Source organism: Monodon monoceros, unplaced genomic scaffold (assembly GCF_005190385.1).
Source record: "Monodon monoceros isolate NGI ecotype Baffin Bay Population unplaced genomic scaffold, NGI_Narwhal_1 Super_Scaffold_11, whole genome shotgun sequence".
NCBI lineage: Eukaryota > Metazoa > Chordata > Mammalia > Artiodactyla > Monodontidae > Monodon > Monodon monoceros.
This window is the reverse complement of record NW_021703767.1, coordinates 115,908,858-115,930,314: the sequence shown is the minus strand read 5'-3', so window position 1 is coordinate 115,930,314 and position 21,457 is coordinate 115,908,858.

The window sequence follows — 21,457 nt, the reverse complement described above, 5'->3', positions numbered from 1 at the left end:
CTTAGATTAGCTATCATCAATTTTCCCTTTCTGGTAAGTTTCTTTTTCTTTCTTTCTTTCTTTCTTTCTTTCTTTCTTTCTTTTTCTTTCTTTCTTTTCTCAAATTCTTTATTCTTACAAACCCCCACTGATACTTGGAAAAATAAAATATTTTTGCAGAATTCTTTCAAATACCTTCTTTTTCCCCTTTTCCAGTTATAATTCTATGTATCCTACAAATGCACATTAAGTTGTCTTTTAAAATATTTGTCTCTATTTTGAGCTTATTCTAAAAGGGAATGACCAATGAATAACTGCAGTGGTGCTTTGAAGTGTGGTGGCTATCATTTATCATTCTAGTTGGAGAATGAGACTACTGTTAAATTACAAAAAGTAATCCCTTATTGCTCATACACATGGAAATGACTCACTATTTTGCAAATCATCAGTCTTACTTTTAATGGGTCTGGTTTCGCCTAGTCAAACAAAAATGTGAGTGCAGAAAAAATAATGTGGACATCCTGAATACCCAATGGTACTAGACTTTCAAAAGGTGTCAATGTTTAGGCTATAGATGCAGAAAGAGGTAGACAGTATTTAAAATTATGGGGTTAGAGTGAAGGGAGAGATAATAGGTAAATATGGTTCCTTTAAGAAATTTAAAGACAAGTAGAGAAAAGGTATAGGTAATGTATATTAAGCTAATTCTGAAGTTAATTTCCTTTTTTGTTTTTATTACCTGCAGGAACTTCCTGCTGCCTCATTATCTTTTCTTTCTTTATATGTACAACTCTCCAACCACACGATGAACTCCTGAGGGCAGGAATTGAATTTCATTCTTTATGTTCCCTGGACTATATGAACTGAAGTAGCAAGTATGTTCATTGGAATAATCAGAATACATGAAAAAATGGTGGAAATATAGTGGTTTTGAAAAATCATCATTGAACTTTAAAAAATATCTTAAAAATTTCCAAAGCTACAGAACAGTATGGAAATAATAAAACAAACATGCATGTAACCAACATACTGATGTAACAGATGTTGACAGCTTGCAGTATTTGCTTCAAATCATTTTTAGAAGTAGCTAAAATTCCTTTTTTACCTTCTTCAATCTCCTTCACTTCCCTTCCTCCTCATAGGCAATCACTTGTCTGACATTGGTGTGTTTACTCCCTTTTCATGTTTTTAAGACATTTAAGAAACTAACACAACATTGTAAAGCAATTATACTCCAATGAAAATGTTAAAAAAATACAACCTGTAAACAAAATAGTGTATTGTTTTTCATGCTTAAAATTTACATAAATGGTATGGTACTCTATGTGTCCTTCTACATCTGGTGAATTTAAAGTGTATAAAATCCTATCTCATTGTTATTTTAACTTACATTTGCATATCTCTGGTTTCCAGTGAGATTGAGCAAAGTAATATAGGTTTACTTGTTTGTGAGGTTTCTCTTCTGTAAACTGTCTATTCATACCCTTTGCCCATTTTTCTACCAAAAAGCCCCTGAGTTATATGTATTGCCAATATTCTCTTCCTATTTCATTTGTCTATAAATGTTCATAGTGCCTTTTGTACAGGTATTTTAATTTTTTTCTTTTTTTTCTTTGATTGTATGGAAATATAGTTGATTTACAATGTTGTGTTAATTTCTGGTATACAGCAAACTGATTCAGTTATATATATATATATATATATACTCTTTTTCATATTCTTGTCCACTATGGTTCATTACAGGATATTGAATATAGTTCCCTTTGCTATACAGTAGGACCTTGTTGTTTATCCATTCTCTCTCTCTCCCTCGCTATATATATATATATATATATATATATATATATATATATAATAGTTTCATCTGCTAATCTCAAACTCCCAATCCATCCTTCCCCCTAAAGGTATTTTAATTTTAAAGCAGACACATTTATCAATCTTTTCTGATAAGAGATATTTTATTTAAAGAAACTTTAAAACATATCATGAGGTCATAAAACTTTCACTATATTTTCTTCTTTTCTAATGCAAGAGGTCCATTTAAGTCTTGTCCATCTGGAACTTATTTTGGATTATAGAGTGTGTTAGGTTTCTTATTTTATTTTATCCCATATGGATAACCAATTTTTCTGGCCTTTTTCCTTGAGCAGAACATCCTTTATTCATTGCATTGTAATGCCATATGCCAAATTCCCAGATATGTGTGGGGTTGTTTCTGGCCTCTCAGCCTAATTTAATTGATCTATTGGTTTTTGTGTGCACAAATGCCATATCATTTTAATTAATGTATTGTTATATTATGTTTCAGTATGTACTAGAGCGAGTTCTACGTTTTTGTATTGGCCATTCTTGGCTATTTGCGTTTCATATGAATTTTAGGATAAACCTATGAAATTAAAACTTGGTATTTTGATTGTATTTGCACTGAATCCCTAAATCAATTATGGAGTATAGCATCTTCATGCTATTGAGTCTTTTCAACTCTGAACATTGAATATGTCTCCAGTTTATAAAGGCTTTTTAATGTCCTTCCTTAGAATTAGATAATTTTCTCTCTACAGTCCTCATTCTTGTTTTGTCAGATTTGGTCTTGGCAACATTACTGATTATACCAGTATTGTTAGTGGAATTTTCCCTTAGTGTAGAGTAGATAGCGGTTAAGAAGTCTGGGTTCCGAATCCCAATGCCTGAGTTCAAATCCTGTCTCTACCACTTACTACATGTGTCTCCATTTATTTAGCGCTAATGTGGGAATGATAAGCACTTAATAGGGTTGTTGTGAAGAGTAACTGAAATAATATAAGGCTAGACCATAGTACTTAATATATTTGAGTTATTAGAACTACTCCAAATTTTACTACTCTTACTCCTTAGCTTTTGCTGTCATAAAAGACATTATTAATTTTTGTATGTTGCTCTGTAGCTACTCTTGCATTTTCCAGATAGAAAATTATATCAGACAAAGATGTCACAAAGAAATAAAAATAGGCCAATAACATTGATGAACACAGATGCAAAAAACCTCAACAAAAATGCTAGCAAACAGAATTCAACAGCACATTAAAAGGATCATGCACCATGATCAAGTGGGGTTTATCCAGGGATGCAAGGATTCTTCAATATATGCAAATCAATCAATGTGATACATCATATTAACAAATTATGGATAAAAACCATATGATCATTTCAATAGATGCATAAAAAGCTTTGACAAAATTTAATACCCAATATGATAAAAACCCTCCAGAAAGTAGGCATAGAGGGAAATTTCCTCAACATAATAAAGGCCATATATGACAAACCCACAGCCAACACCATTCTCAATGGTGAAAAACTGAAACCATTTCCACTAAGATAAAGAACAAGACTAGGGTGCTCACTCTCACTGCTATTATTCAACATAGTTTTGGAAGTTTTAGTGACAGCAATCACAGAAGAAAAAGAAATAAAAGGAATCCAAATCAGAAAAGTAAAAGTAAAGCTGTCACTGTTTGCAGATGACATGATACAATACATAGAGAATCCTAAAGACGCTACCAGAAAACTACTAGAGCTAATCAATGAATTTGGTAGAGTAGCAGGATACAAAATTAATGAACAGAAATCTCTTGCATTCTTATACACTAATGATGAAAAATCTGAAAGAGAAATTAAGGAAACACTCCCATTTACCATTGCAACAAAAAGAAAATACCTAGGAATAAACCGACCTAAGGAGACAAAAGACCTGTATGTGGAAAACTATAAGACACTGATGAAAGAAATTAAAGATGATACAAACAGATGGAGAGATATACCATGTTCTTGGATTGGAAGAATCAACATTGTGAAAATGACTGTACTACCCAAAGCAATCTACAGATTCAATGCAATCCCTATCAAACTACCAATGGCATTTTTCATAGAACTAGAACAAAAAATCTCACAATTTGTATGGAAACACAAAAGACCCTGAATAGCCAAAGCAATCTTGAGGAAGAAAATTGGAGCTGGAGGAATCAGGCTCCCTGACTTCGGACTATACTACAAAGCTACAGTAATCAAGAGAGTATGGTACTGGCACAAAAACAGAAATATAGATCAATGGAAAAAGATAGAAAGCCCAGAGATAAACCCACACACATATGGTCACCTTATTTTTGATAAAGGAGGCAAGAATATAAAATGGAGAAAAGACAGCCTCTTCAATAAGTGGTGCTGGAAAAGCTGGACAGCTACATGGAAAAGAATGAAATTAGAACACTCCCTAACACCGTACACAAAAATAAACTCAAAATGGATTAAAGACCTAAATGTTAGGCCAGACACTATCAAACTCTTAGAGGAAAACATAGGCAGAACACTCTTGGTCTTGGACATAAATCACAGCAAGATCCTTTTTGACCCACCTCCTAGAGAAATGGAAATAAAAACAAAAATAAACAAATGGGACCTAATGAAACTTCAAAGCTTTTACACAGCAAAGGAAACCATAAGCAAGATGAAAAGACAACCCTCAGAATGGGAGAAAATATTTGCAAATGAAGCAACTGACGAAGGATTTTATTACTCTTACTCCTTAGCTTTTGCTGTCATAAAAGACATTATTAATTTTTGTATGTTGCTCTGTAGCTACTCTTGCATTTTCCAGATAGAAAATTATATCAAAGATGTCACAAAGAAATAAAAATAGGCCAATAACATTGATGAACATAGATGCAAAAAACCTCAACAAAAATGCTAGCAAACAGAATTCAACAGCACATTAAAAGGATCATACACCATGATCAAGTGGGGTTTATCCAGGGGTGCAAGGATTCTTCAATATATTGAAGAATTCTTCAAGCAGCTCACGCAGCTCAATATCAAAAACACAAACAACCCAATCCAAAAATGGGCTGAAGACCTAAATAGACATTTCTCCAAAGAGGGCATAAATATAGCCAACAAACACATGAAAGAATGCTCAACATCACTAATCATTAGAGAAATGCAAATCAAAACTACAATGAGGTATTACCTCACACAAGTCAGAATGGCCATCATGAAAAAATCTACAAACAATAAATGCCGGAGAGGGTGTGGAGAAAAGGGAACCCTCCTGCACTTTTGGTGGGAGTGTAAATTGATACAAACACTATGGAGAACAGTATGGAGGTTCCTTAAAAACCTAAAAATAGAACTACCATATGACCCAGCAATCCCACTACTGGGCATATACCCTGAGAACACCATAATTCAAAAAGAGTCATGTACCAAAATGTTCATTGCAGCTCTATTTACAATAGCCAGGACATGGACGCAACCTAAGTGTCCATCGACAGATGAATGGATAAAGAAGATGTGGCACATATATACAATGGAATATTACTCAGCCATAAAAAGAAACGAAATTGAGTTATTTGTAGTGAGGTGGATGGACCTAGAGTCTGTCATACAGAGTGAAGTAAGTCAGAAAGAGAAAAACAAATACCGTATGCTAACACATATGTATGGAATCTAAAATAAAAGTGGTTCTGAAGAACCTAGGGGCATAACAGGAATAAAGATGCAGGCATAGAGAATGGACTTGAGGACACAGGGAGGGCGAAGGGTAAGCTGGGGTGAAGTGAGAGAGTGGCATGGACTTATATATACTACCAAATGTAAAATAGATAGCTAGTGGGAAGCAGCTGCATAGCACAGGGAGATCAGCTCAGTGCTTTGTGACCACCTAGAGGGCTGGGATAGGGAGTGTGGAGGGAGATGCAAGAAGGAGGAGATATGGGGATATTTTTATATGTATAGCTGATTCATTTTGTTATAAAGCAGAAACTAACACACCATTGTAAAGAAATTGTACTCCAATAAAGGTGTTAAAAAAAAACCCAAAAAAGAAAATTATATCAGATGTGAATAATGACTCGTTTATTTCTCTTTTTAAATTCTCACACCTCTTATTTTTTCTTCTCTTATTATGTTAGCTAGGACCTCTAATATAATGCTGCATATTAACACATCGCTACTTCTTCAATTAAACAAATTAGACTTTCAGAGAATATTTATGTGAGTTGCCTTTTGTTCCAATGATTAATTACCATATAAGTGTGGTAATCTACTCTTTCTGCTTATTTTAGATATTTTGCAAAGAAAACAAACAAAACATGGAACTGTATATCAAGCTTTTCCTTCTGCCTATAATGTTATTCCTCTATCATATTCATCTTCCTAAATCCTACCCATATTCAAGACCTAGTCTAAATGCTACTTTCTCCATGATTCCTGTGGCTTCTTCTAGCTGGAAATAACATCTCCAGTCCCTTACTCTTTAATGCTTAACCAGCATCTCTCTTATTTATACTTTAAGTTACATTGTGGCTTTTCTACGTGTTTTATCACCGCTACTCCAATCCTAAGATTTTTGAGGTCAGGATCAGCATCTGTTTTGTTTTGAGTTTCTTTTTCTGCTACTACTAGCAAAATTCACATTCAACAATTAGTAAGTAATTGAAAGAATAAATAATGTCTGGAACTAAATATCAAAAATGCCTAAAGCCTATAAGGGAAGAAGCACAGAACCAGAAGCATATCCTTATTCTTTTCTGGTAGCTTGCTATCATTCTTTAAAAAAAAAAGTGTGTGGCCATTAGTATACATACATATAAATATTCTGCAACAAAGTAAGAATTTGACTACCACTGTGGTTTTTGATTAATTAACTCCTCTAGAATAGAAAGATAGTACAAGAGCACCCTCATGGGGACAACCAGGATGCACAAATAAATGTTATTCATCACTATTTAACAGAAAACTTAATCATCTATTCCATTTTATTCTCTCTAGCTTATTCTGGGCCATTTCAAGAGTGCTCTTTGGAGAAATATTTTTCAAGAAGTAAACTGACTCGGGCTTCCCTGGTGGCGCAGTGGTTGAGCGTCCGCCTGCCGATGCAGGGGACACGGGTTGGTGTCCCGGCCCGGGAAGATCCCACATGCCGCGGAGTGGCTAGGCCCGTGAGCCATGGCCGCTGAGCCTGCGCGTCCGGAGCCGCAACGGGAGAGGCTGCAACAGTGAGAGGCTCGCGTACCGCAAAAAAAAAAAAAAAAAGTAAACTGACTCAGGTGTTTGTAAATATGATCTTTTGATATTTCTTCCTGTTTTTCGACGCTTTTTTTTTTTTTAATTAGAGGAATGGTGTATTGGAAAATACATTGTAGTGATCCCTATCATCATTCAGTCTTTGAGTTTTCCATAGTTGCTTCATCTTACATGGATTTTGCCCTGTTGGAGTCTCTAAGTTCTCTGCATCTAGACCAGGTGTCACAGCAGATAGAAACTGTTTGACATAAATGGCGGACTGTTTCACCTTTGAGAAGAAATAGAACCCAAGGTTTTTATTCATGAACCACACAGAAGCTTTATACAAAAAATGTTCTAAATATGTAAACATAAGATGCCCTAAAAATAATTTCCCGAGTTCTTAATTTATGCCGTCTCTGGTTTTCGGAACTTGATCTCAACTTTATTTCTCAGAATATATCTGCAGAGGTCTGCAGGTTTCTGCAGACCAGCATCTGCTCCTGGAGGCCAAGTTTCCAGTTTGCATTGACTTTCAGGATGTTCCTTCAGGCACACACCTGGAGGCAACATCTGCACATGCCATTCTGTGAGCAGATGTATATGGGTAGGACAGCAGCACTTTATGCCATTAGAACAGCTGGGAGGAACGAAAATGAATGTGTTCTGCTTTCCTTTGTGTCATATAAAACTCCCTAAGAGTATTCTCACCTGGAACCCATTTTCCTTCTCTTATGGTCTTTGCTTGTTTGGATGGGGAAAGAAACTTGCCTTATCAACCTTCCAGGTTAAGAGGAAGTTTGTTCTTCCTTGACATCAATCAACTCGGTTGAGAAAGTTGCTTGGCCAGCATTCTTACATTTGCCTAAAATGTTTTCTTTTCCAGGAAGTGAGCCTCTTGAAGGGATTACCTGTGATTCTGTAATTACTCCACTGTATGGTGCCTAGTACAAGTTTAAACACACAGAGACACATAAATAATTATGATTTCCAATATATGTCAGGTACAGGTGAAAATTTAATGTGTATGATTTTACTTATCATTTAAAAAATATATCCTCAAATTTGTTTTATTGGTGAGATTTAGTTTGGAAAAAGTACTAATTTGATATTACACTTGAGAAACAAGTTTGTTTCTTTTTATTCCTCAGTGGTATTCCATCGTAGATATATAGCACAGTTTGTTTATCCATCCAGCAACTGAAGGACATTTGGGTTGTTTCCAGTTTTTGGTGACTGTGAATAGAACTGTATAAACATTCATGTTCAGGCTTTTAAGTAAACATAGGTTTTCATTTCATTTGGGTAAATAGTTAGGAGTGGCATTGCTAGGTCACGAAGTGAGTGTACGCTTAACTTTATAAAAGCCTGCCAAAATGTTTTCCAGAGAGGTTTTACCATTTTGTATTTCCACAGCAACACAGCAGAAACATATTAAATTTTCTTAACTTTAAGACTTTTAGTTAAAGTAACATATTGACCAGATGAAAAAAATCACACATAGTAGAAACTACCAATTAACTCCAGGCAGTTTTAAGATTCTTCTTTGAAATTCCTTTCAGAGCCTCTGACACATATCTGAATAACTCATGATACTGTTGTGTACTTGGAGGGTGGATTCAATTTTTAGACATGTCAGAAGTCATTTATTGGTCAGGCTTGGTAAGGGAGGTAGAGATCAGGAAAGAAAATACTTCCAAGTCTTTGAGACTGAATTGTACTTAAGTAACACTCCTTACTCCTCAGATTTAATGGAACAAACCCATATGGATGCAAATATTCTGCATATCTGTCCAAATCAATCTACTTCCCAGTTGATTCCTTGAAATAAGGACTGTGCCGTGTTCACTGCTGTGTGCCCAGTGCCTAGAGCAGGAGTTGGAATGTGACATACATTCCACCGATAAGTGTCGAGTAGGAGAATATTATGATTCTCATTTAAAAACTCATGACACTGAATTTCAAATGGGTTAGATAGAATCAGAGAGTTTGTAGATGGTGGAACCATCACTGAAATTAAATATATGATTTTCCTTATTCAAAATCCAGTTTGTCTCTCTGATTTTCTGCTAAATAGAAGGTTCCTAAACGCAGAACTAGGGAAGAACTGTGGGCTGTTGCCATATCAAATGAAGGCATGAAGATAGAATGAGGGACCCAGCTCAGTGGATTCAGAAGCAGAATTAAGTCTGACACGTATGATGATAACAGTTGGCATTTGTAATCACTTTATGTGGCGTTATGTGGCATTATATATTCATTAATAAGTCTACATAATACTTCGTCATGTGAGTTTTCATTACTGAATTTTAAGTACCTCAGAAATAACACTGAATTAGCAATTAAACTAAGCCACATGAATAAACAGACACAGTACAGCATTCTATGAAGTCAAAGTGAACATTCAGTTCTTTGGAGTAAGAGCTCAGAAATCAGGCTTTTCTTCATACTATTAAAAATACTTTGCTTTTCCCCCTTCTCTAGGGCATCATTTCTCATGAAGCAGCCAGACAATTCAATGAAAAGCCCAAGTTAATTGATTTTTGTATTTAAGTTAATTTTAGTTATGTAATCAATTTTTTAAAGTTTTTTTCTGTCTTGAGGGAAATTAGTTATTTACAATTTTATTATCCAACTTTTTTTTTCCATGTAATATTTCTATTCCCTGGCAATGAAAAAAAAGTAGAATACACTTTTAAAATGTCCATTCCTCAATTGTACTTTAACTTTCCAAGTTGAAAGTAAAATAAATCCAATCAAGTTAGATTGGATAAGTAAGCAGAGAAAAGGCCAAAGCAAAAAAGGTGTGAATAATAGAAACTGTATTTTAAACACTAAATTTTAACAGAATATATACTATAAGTGAATCTTTTTTCCTTTTTTCATAAGGGAGGTGAACAGGAGGCAAACTTTAGAATAGCCTTTACTTTGTTTCAGAAAGAGATGTCTGCTAAAACAGGCATGTTCTAGTTAAAATGGGATTTTGGGAAGGGAGAAGACTATTCTACATGTTTTTTCCCCCTGTAACAAAGGATCCCCAGGAGGCAATTGAGCCCAGGGTTAGAGCCTTAAGGTACTGACACAAACAACAATGGCAGGCGAATGGGATTTTCCTCTGTGAATTCTGATTTTCTCAGGGCTTTCCAGAAGTGGAGAAGAGGCTGAGAGTCTTGCTTCTCCTGTCTGGCATAGGAAGAGGGAGACTAATAACAGAAGCTGTGCAGGGCTCTGCCTCCATGGGGATGCTTTCATTTGTTCACTTCTCCTCAGATGAGGCAGAATTATTTTTAAATGTTTGAAACTAAAACAGACAAAGTTAGTAGTTAAAAAACCCTAACTATAAATAGTTGTTACCCTTTAAAAGATATAAAAATTCTAGGTATTGGTTAAGTAGAAGACACCCAGGAACTATCAGGATCTGGTCTGGAGCATGACTGGTACAGCAGCATTATTTCAGGTCTTGAAGCAAGAGAACATCTGTACTATGGAGGAAATAAGTTCATTAGAACTCCCTAGAGGTGCACATAGCTAGGTGACAGTGAGCAGTGCTGAAGATCGCCCAGATGTAATGGAAATAATATATCTCTTCTTGGTGTCTCTAACTCCAGCTTGAGATAGATGAAAAGATGTCAGTCTGGCTTTGGGGACTCTCTGTCAATTTGGCTATAATAGTACTCACGAAGCAAGAAGCATACACAAGAGATAGCTGTATGGCATTGTAAATGAAAATGTAGTTAAAATCCTCTATAGAAATACTGAGAGAGATGCTTCAACTGTGAAATACTTTTTTAAAAAGTTGAAAATAGAGTCACACATTTCTTCTCTTTAAAAATTGCCTGTCAAGTTAGTGGTGAAGAAGTGTGAATGAAATAAGCTAATTTGTAAGTAACTGATTCAAAACAGAGTTTATAGGGCAGTCAGGTGCAACTATGGTCTAGCCATATGTTTCACTGGCAATATAGTTGTGTTATTCCAATAAGGGCAGATTTGTGTACCATTTCTGTAGGATTTTTTAAAATTAAATTTCAGAATTGCCTAGGCATAATGTGCATCAAAAAAATCATTTTAGGACTTCATGAGAAGAAATGTAGATGGGCCGCATACATATGAAGAGATGTTCAACTTTTCTACAAAAGAAAAAAATCGAATTAATAAAAATGTTGACGCTTAGTTTTAGAAAAAAACTTTAAGATAGATATTTTAAAAATCTGGTATTGGCAAAGATATAGCCCAATGTGTACTCTATGCACATTACTATATATAAAATGGTAACTAATTAGAACCTGCTGTATAGCACAGGGAACTAGTCGATACCCTGTAGTGGCCTATATGGGAAAAGAATCTAAAAGAAAAAAGAGTGGATATATGTATATGTATAACTGATTCACTTTGCTGTACACCTAAAACTAACATAACATTGTAAATCAACTATAGTCCAATTAAAAAAAATGTGTACTCTCCAGAGCTGCAGAGTACATAAATTATTGCAACTTTTTTGACAATCTACATCAAAATTTAACTTTTGTACACAATTTGATCCAGCAAATATACTTGTTTAAATTCATTCTCAGGAAAAGATTGGACAAGTATCCAAAGATGATTTAAATATTGGAATAGCAACACTGTAGTTGGTGGCAAGTAGCAAATATTCATTAAGTGGTCAAGTACATTGTCGTGTATTCATAGAACAGAAAACTCTGATTACTAAAAATGATATTGTATATTTATCTTTATTGATGAGAAAAGCTCTCTATAAAATATTTTTGGGTGAACTATGGATATTAAAATGCAGCATTTAGATTAAGCCCATTAAAATTACATTTGTATGTATTGAGGGATGTTGAGGATCATGTTCCCCAAAATGTTGAGTGGATCTTCCTTAGTAATGGGATTACAGGTAATGTTCAACATCCTTTGTCATACTTTTCTGTTTGAACTGTATAATGGCATATATTTTAAAATCTAGAAAACCTAAACCTATTTTAATTTTGTAAAATAAATCCTTCTTAAATGCTATATATATATATACTTTATTTTCTACAATAATAAAAGTAAAGTTCAACAAAATTAAGACACTTTTTCATTTGCTCTCACTATATCTGTCTCCCCTCCAATCCCCAGCTCTCAGTGTTGCCACGGAAATGTTGATTAGGCCAGCTATTCTACTTATAAAATTTCTATGGGATTTAAAAAATTACTTCCATCCCCCTAATGATACAAAAGGTAAATTAAATTGCAAAGATTGCTACTTGTATGGCATTTGTTTAGGTAATGATTTAAACACAGGTAGTGTTGTACGGAAAACTAATAGACTACAACCGGATTTTTTTTTTTTTTTTAGCTTTAATTTCTATGAAGTTTTGTTTATTGTTTTGTCTCGTTTCCTAAAGTAACATAGATAACAATCATGTTTTCATTACTACAGCATCCCCAGTAAAGATCTATTCATATTGAAAAAAAAGTACTATATTTTTGAATTTGTTTACTCATTCTTTTATCTTGAGAATTTATTTTTGATAAACAAAAGGATAAATATTTCAAGTTATTGAAGTATTGAATTTAGTTTTTGAAGGATACTTATGGACTGAATAAAGTTAAAAATAGAGGCTGTTTCTGACTAAATGCTCCTAATAAAAGTTTGTTTTGAAACTGAGATGATAGTAATAATTCCAAGAATCTGTGTACAGCTTGTAGCAAAATGAAAGTTGTGGTGAATTTCCCTGATTTTGAGCTCAGAATCTTTCAGCAGTTACATTTCTACAAGGTTCAAAATTAAATACTCGTTATCTTGTTAAAAAAAAAGAGAAATGCCTAGAAATAGCAGAAAGTGGCATCATAATTCTCAAATTCTTTCCTTAAACAATTTCATAATGTGAGTGGATGAAACCTACAATGCAGCATTACAGTAGCTATCATTCCACATGAATTAAATTCACTTCTAAGCTGTAAATTATAAAATTCTCATGAGTAGACAAAGAATTCTGAATTTAGCTGTGCTAGGCAAATAACTACTCTTTAATTTTTTAGGAAAAAAGAAACAAATACTTAATAAACACTTCAGATCTCTTTTCATCTTTTTTATTTTACTGTCAACTTTACTGAAGAGAAATTCCACTCCAAAATGAAAATGAGTCAACACGAGGTAGCTGCCCATGAGGTAATGAAACTATTGAATAATAGCTTATGAAAAATTGTATAAAGTTTTTAAATTTATGAATTCAAAATTTTATGAATTTTTGAATTCTCTATAAAAGAATTCTCAATTCTTTTATGAATTTGTGAAAATAGTCTATGAAGAATTTCTCATGCTTTGTTGATAATACTATTCTCCAAGTTCTTTCCATTAGGGTCTTTGCTAATTATTTCTGTCTTGATAATATACCTTATTCTATTTATTCCACAGTACTTCTTTCTAAAGAGGTTGCACTATTTGAGATATATCCTTGGTGGAAAGTTTGACTGTGAGCTTTGCATGAAAATAAGATAATGTAGAAGCTTTGATAATGGGACTAAAACAATAGGCCATTATAAACAAAGACCTTTGAGTTGGAAGGAAGTTTATTGTCCTATGGGTTGCATGATATAAGAAATGTAAGGACTTAAGGAATTTATAAATCAGTGGTTCTTCTTACTGGCACTTGTTAGTTAACTAGCAAAAAAGTTTAATGATTTGTAAAAACTCAGTTGATTAATTGACATGGAATTTGAATGAGCTAAATTAACAGAAGTTGAAATTGTTTGGGTCAGTCCCTTGTCTGACTAAGGAATAGCTTTCTTTTAGTTACCTAGTCACTTTTAGTGACTAAACTATCCAGGCTCTTTTTTTCTTTCTTCCTCTCTCTCTCTCTTCCTTCCTTCCTTTTTCTTTCTGATAAAATAGCTTACCATGGAAACTTTTACTTTATGTGTTATTTCCATAGATCATAGATAATGCAACTTATTTATAACATAAAGTAAAATGAATTGCAATTACAATTTAGCAAAAGTAGGAAATAATATTATTAATAGAATCATAACCACTAATAAATTCCATGTTAAGTATATCTATCTTATTATCTTATAAAGTAAAGGGGAAAATAGGATTCTGTTAAACTTTTATTAAGTAGCCATTGATTTCATCCATATATGGAATGTTCATGTGAACCTTTGATTTTGTTGTAGTTTCTTTGAAATGTAAAGGAAAAGTTCTTGCTTCATTTGGAAAACTGTATATTCTCAACTGAAGCTTGATTTTACTTGAAAACAAAGACTGAAGATTTTTATGATAGAGATGTGATGATAATGACATATTTCAAAATTCTTTAAAGTTGATATATAACCAAGAAACTTAGAACATTGTACTATTTGAAGCCACTAGGTATTCTGTCTGAAGGCCTTGGATGATATTCTTTGTGGTTTTCCTGACAACAGTAATTGAACTTATGTGGAGAAATCAAGCTACCAGAAAGACTTATGATCTACTTTATGCTCTTTATTCCATTGAGTTTCCCTTTAGTTTTAGAGATGACAAAAATAGTAGTTATGCTTATCCAATAGTTTTATGGCTTCACATGTGTCTAGTTATCTCCAATTTTGTGTTGGTCATTGTATTTGAAAACCCATTTGTAGAAAATATTTCTGGTTTATATCTTCCTCTGAAGAAGATTTTCTTTACTTTTTCTTGGCATGTGGGAGCACTAGCAATCCATGACCCATTAATCCAAATTCAGAGTTTGATATATTCTGCAGTGCATAAATGACTTGAAGCTAGTCAGCAACCCATTGTAGAACTGGCTTACTTCCAATGCAATTCCTAAAGTGCAGCTCTTTGAGTCCCAGTCTAAGTGAGTTAGTTTATCAAAATGTCTACCCTTTGTGAGCCCTGAACTCTAACTATTGTCTCTAGTTCTAAGTGTCACCAAAAAGCAGCTCAGCTGATTTCCTACCTTTCAGGATTGGCAAGTACTTTACAGGTGAAGACAATCCAAGGGCCAGAATTATCTGTTTGAATTTTGGGCTGGTAATTATTTAATATATTGTTAGCTCTTTAATACTTTTAAAAGATTTCTAAAATATGAAATCTAGTTTTTAAGTTAATTTTAGTGGAAAGTGATTTCAAATTACTTTACCATTAGCAGAAGCAGAAGTCCCATATTCCTTTTAAATGTAAATATTCCATCATGTAACCTCCTTGGGCATTTTTTCCTGTGAAATTATTGTTACACACACACACACACACACACACACGCACACACACACACACATATAACCAGGAATAGAATTTCTGGATCTTAAGATATAGTATCTTTAACTGGAGTAGATAATAGTAAACGGCTTTCCAATGTGGTATACTACTTTATACTCCCATCATATTATATGTGTTCCCAGATATTGCAAACTCTTTTAGTATTAAAGACTTTAAGATGTTTGCCAATATGGTGGGGTAGTTGTATTTCATTGATGTTTTAATTGGCATTTCCAATTTTTAATTTGATTGAACCCCTTTGTGTATCTTTATTTTCCATTTGAATTTTTTTCTTTTGAGGAGTGCCTGTTATCTCTTGCTCATTTTTAAAAATTGTATTGTTTGTTACTTTCTTACTGCTATGTATGATTCTAGGTCTTTGTCTCTTAATTGTGCTGCAAATATCTCCTCCCACTCTGAAGTCTTTTTCACTATCTTAATGGTATTTTTGGGTGAGCAGAAGTTATTCATTTTATGGAACTCAAATTTATTAATCTTCTCCTTTATTACTAATGCTCTGTAATCTCCTGAGGTCAAAAGATATTGTCTGAAATTATCTTTTAAATATCTTTTAATTTTGTCTTTCAACTTTAGGTCTTTAAACACTTGTAATTTATTTTTGTGTATGGTGTGATTCATGGGTTCAGTTTTACTTTCTTTTTCTAAAATGGATATCCGATTTTCCTACCACTGTTTATTAACAAGACCACCTTTTCCCACTGCCCTGTTTGTAAGTAGAGGAGTGATAAGATGGTAACCTCTGTCATAAATTAAATATTTATATATGTAGGATTCTATTCTGAGCTTTTTGTCTTATTCCGTTTTTCTATTTGTCTATCCTTGTATAAATACAGCACGATTCTAAATACTCTAGTTTTATTATAAATACTGATATCTAGTAGAGCAAGTCCTCACAATTTGTTCTGCAGTGTGTAATGATTATTTCTTGCCCCTTGCATTTTCATGTAAATTTTAGAATAAATTTCTCAAGGTCCACCAAAAATAAAAACAAATAACTTTTGTTGGAATCCCAGTTGGAATTGCATTTAAGCTATAAATAAATTAGGAAAGAATTGTCATTTTTATGATACCCAGTCTTCCAATCCCTGAACATCTTATAAACAATTTATAAACGGTTTATCCTGTAGGGTTTCTAGGCTGAGCAAATGCTAGTAGCTGAGCAACTCTTAATAAAAGGTTTCATATATATGTTAGATCATCATCATCATTAGCAGGAACATTTTATGATATATCACTCTATATCATATTTATATCTCTCTTTACTGTTTCTCAAAAAGTTTGATAATTTTTTGGTAATTTTCCTGATAGAGGTTTTGCACAACTTACATTTAATTTATTCCTAGGTACTTGATATTTTTATTCTGTTATAAATGGAATCATTTATATATTTTATTCTATATCTGTTTCTTATGTATAAAAATTAAATTGATTTCTTATATTGATTTAAGTCTAACAACCTTGCTAAACTCTTTAATTAATTCTAATAATTAATCTATGGAATATTTTGGATTTTCTATACACTTAATTTTATCATCTGTTAACAATGACTATTTGGTTTTTTTCTTTTCAAGACTGACGTTATTATTTTCTTCCCTTTTTGGACTGTGGGCTAGGGTCTCCTTTAAAATACTGAATTGATATTCTGACAGCAGATCTTTTAACCTTTTTCCTCAACTCAAAGGAAAGTTTTTAAGGCTTTACCATTTAATACAATGTTCACTATAGGTTTTTTGTAAATACCCCTTATCAGGTTAAGAAAGCTCACTTTTGCTCTTAGTGTGGCACAAATTCTTATCATCAATGGGCTTTAAATTGTATCAGTGCTTTCTCTACACCTATTGAGCTTAATATATGTTTATCTCCTTTTATTTGTTGATGGAGTGGTGAATTACATTAACTGATTTTTTAAAATAATGTTAAGCCAACATTTCATTGTGGGATAAAATCAGTTGGTCATAATATGTTATCCTCTTTGTATATTAATAGATTTGGTTTAATAACATTTAAAAACATTTTTGTATTCAAAGTGAGACTTGAAACTCACTTTTTTTTTTTTTTTTTCTTTTGCGGTACGCAGGCCTCTCACTGTTGTGGCCTCTCCCTTTGCAGAGCACAGGCTCTGGACGTGCAGGCTCAGTGGCCATGGCTCACGGGCCCAGCGGCTCCGCAGCATGTGGGATCTTCCCGGACCGGGACACGAACCCGTGTCTCCTGCATTGGCAGGCGGACTCTCAACCACTGTGCCACCAGGGAAGCCTGAAACTGACTTTTAATTTTCCTTTTTCATGTTGCCCTTTAGGTTTGCTATCAAGTTGATTATAAATGAACTGGGATATAACATGTTTTTCTATTCTGTGAAAGAATTTGTGTAAGTCTATGTCTTAGTCTGCCTGAGTTGCCGTAACAAAATACCATAGACTGGGTGGCTTAAACAACAGACATTAATTTTCTCACCATTCTTGAGGCTGGACATGTGAGATCAGGGTGCAGCATATTTGGACTAGGGCGAAGACTCTCTTCCTGGCTTTCGGTTGGCTACCTTCTCACTGTGTCCTCACATCAAAAAGAGAAAGAGAGGGAGAGAGAGAGAGAGCGAGATAGCGAGAGAGCGAGAAAGGGAGCAAGCAAGAGCAAGCTCCCTGGTGAATAAACTCATCGTAATCCAGAGCGTACAATCCCATCATTAGGGTTTCACCCTCATTACTTCATCTAAACCTAATCACCCTCCAAAGGTCTCTCCACTAGATACCATCACATTGGGGGTTAGGGCTTCAACATATAAAATTTGAGGGGACACGACTCAGTCCAGAACAATCTGGAAATGTTTCTTCAGTGACTGCATGGTAAACTTATTCATAAAGTTATCTGGACCTGTGGGAAGAATTTTTTTACACTGGATTCAATTTCTTTAAAGGATTATTTAGGTTTTCCATCTCTTCTTGAGTCAAATTTTGTTCAAGATACACTTTTCGGGGCTTCCCTGGTGGCGCAGTGGTTGAGAGTCCACCTGCTAATGCAGGGGACACGGGTTCGTGCCCTGGTCTGGGAAGATCCCACATGCCGCGGAGCAGCTGGGCCCGTGAGCCACGGCCGCTGAGCCTACGCATCTGGAGCCTGTGCTCCACAACGGGAGAGGCCACAACAGTGAGAGGCCCGCGTACCGCAAACAAAACAAAACAAAACAAAAAAAACCCCAAAGATACACTTTTCTAGGAACTTATAAATTTGTTCACAGTATCTCCTTTTTATCTGTTTCATGTCTGCAGCATCTGCAGTGATTTCTGCTATTCATTCCTAATATTCTCTCTCTCTCTCCTTTTCTCCTTCCCTCCTTCACCCTCTCTATCTCTCTCTCCCTTCTTGGTTAATCTTATCACAGGGTTTGTCTTTTCAAACATATGCCTTTAGCTTTGTTGGTCTTCTCTACTTTATATTTTTAAAACATTTTACTAATTTTTGCATTTGTCTCCATTTCCTTCCTCCACATTTCTTTGGTCTTATTTTTTGATAATTTTTCTAACTACTTTAGATATATGCTTAGTATGCTTAGTTTATCAATTTTCAACATTTCTCTTTTCTGTTACATGCATTTCCTGCTAATAATATTATTTTACATGTTACTTTATATTCACCCCATAAGCTTTTCTATATAGCATTTGTTATTTACACAGTTCAAAATATTTTCTAATTTCTTTTATGATATTTCTTTGACCAATGTGATATTTAGAACATATTGTTTAATTTCTGAAAATATGGGAAATTTTCTAGTTCCAGTTTCTGAATGATTTCTGACATAAATGCATTGTGGTCAGAGAACATACTTTGTATCGTTCAGATCTATTTTAAAAATATTGTGAAATATGAATCACACACAAAATGTGTATAAAATAGCTATATAGCTTAACAAATTATTGTAATGTGATTGCTCATGTTACTACCACACAGCGTAAGCTACAAAACAATGCCAAACCCCCAGAAATTACCTTGTGCCCCTTTCCAATTTTCTCTGTGTTTCTAATCCTTTGATATTTGTTGACGTGTACTTTATGGCACAATATACAGACAGTTTTCTAAATGTTCCACGTGTGCTTGAAAAAAATATGTATTCTACAATTGCAGGGTATAATGTCCATAGGTCAATTTTTTAAATTATGTTTTAAAATCTCTACAGCCTTACTGATTTTTTCTGTTCATTTTATCAACAAGAGAGGTATATCATAATCTCCCACTATAATTATGGATTTGTCCCTTATTTTGGTACTATCAATATTTTCTTTTTTTGAGGCTATATGACTAGATGCACACACATTTGGAAACATTATTATTTCCTCCTGGAATTTTTCTCTAAATCTTTTATTTGTCTTTTATATACTCTTATATTTTTCTGTGTTTTTATCTCTATTTGCAGCTTTCTGTATATTTTCTCTGGATTGATCTTCCAGTTTTCTACTTTTTACTATTTTACTGCTGTTTCATCTGCTGCCAAACATGACTACTGACTATATTTTTAAATTTTTAAATTTTATTTTTTATACTTTTATAGTATTGAATTTTTATAATTATTTTTTATGTTATATTTTTACTGTATTGTATTTTGTAATACTTTTTATTCCTTTAAACTGTATTTAGTTGTTTTTCAAACTTGCTTTTTTACTTTTTGTAGCTTCCTATACTCTGCAGGTATTTTATGTATAGTAAGTGTAGTCATATTTTAATCTGTTTGTAATAACATCACTATGCAAAGTCTTGTATTTTCCTTTTCCATGTGTGTTTGGTTATCTTCAACTCTCATTGCTCTTGAAAAATCATTTTTGAGATTCCCCAAAGCTTAGGGTCTAGATACCGTTTCTTTTGGTGAGATAATTTGCTTATACATACTCCAGTGGAGGGTAACAATCTAAGATCACGTTAAACTGATTTTGGAGCTTAAAGGTACAAATTTGCACAAAAACCACAGATGACATTGTAGGGTAGTAGATTCCTTAACCACTATGACATAGTGCGCCCTTAAAAAATAATTTTGATAAATGAAATGATGATTGACAGGAGTTTTGTGGTAAGCAGAATTTCTCCCCACCAGGCAAGGCCTCATTCCCCAGCAGGCAGAAGAAAAACAAGCAAAACACGTCTATAATAGAAATAGTAATAATAGGGATAGTTGTATATATTGAACACTTACTCTATGCTAGGTACTGTTAAACACAATATAGAATATATTATTTAATCCTTAACTTATTTCGTCCTCATTTTGCTGTCAAAGAAAGTCTCCATGAGGTCAAGCAACTTGCCTAAGGCATAAGAGGCTAATAAATCGACCTGAAATTCATCCTCTGGTAACTCAAGAACATATGGGCAGAGAAAAAAAAAGTTTCATGGTATCATCTTTGGCATTTTCCCAAAAAGTACATGAGCATGTTAGTGTAGAAACAGTGGTTGGCAAAGGAAATACCTAAGCATTACCTTGCCTCCCTGACTTAGACAGTTAATTCATTTTATCCAGTCTTGAATAAATTCTCATGCTGCACTAAGCTATTTTTCTGGGTGAAAGATCATAAAATACTTTTGAATACTTCTGGATTAAAAGAAAGTAAGATACTCTTCTATTTGATTAATGTTGCTGCTGCTTAAAGTATTATTGATGACATTTGAAATGGATAGAAATGCCATTTTTATATTTTCTTAAAGAAGAAATAAGAAAAGAGCAATTGAGAAAGAAAAATAAAATGATTTTTTTGTCAGCTTGTAAGTGAAGCCTTTAAATAGTTGATTCCCAGTTTTAATGGAGGGGTATAAGGACAAATAAACAAGTCAGCCTAAAAGTGTGAAAACTCAGGAAAGATATATGATTTGTTAACAGATAATACTGGCATTTTGTGAATCACAGTCTCTCTCTCCCTCTCTCTTTTTTGAAAGGCAGTAATACAGCTGTTTTGAAATCCTGAAAAAGCTTATTCATGTTGCTGCATTGTCTTCTATTGCTAACACTTCGGTACAATTTTTAACATGCAAAATCAGCTGCAGAGTTACTGTGCCTCTGTGCTTGGAAACTCAGCACCACTTTGCTCTGCTTATGTGTCATAACTTCTCATGGATTTTTTATTGTTGCTTACCTGGATAATTTGTGACACTGCATTCAGAATTAACTTTCCAAATTGTAAATTTGACCACAGAGCTCCAGTGCAGCTCCCTACTTAAAAT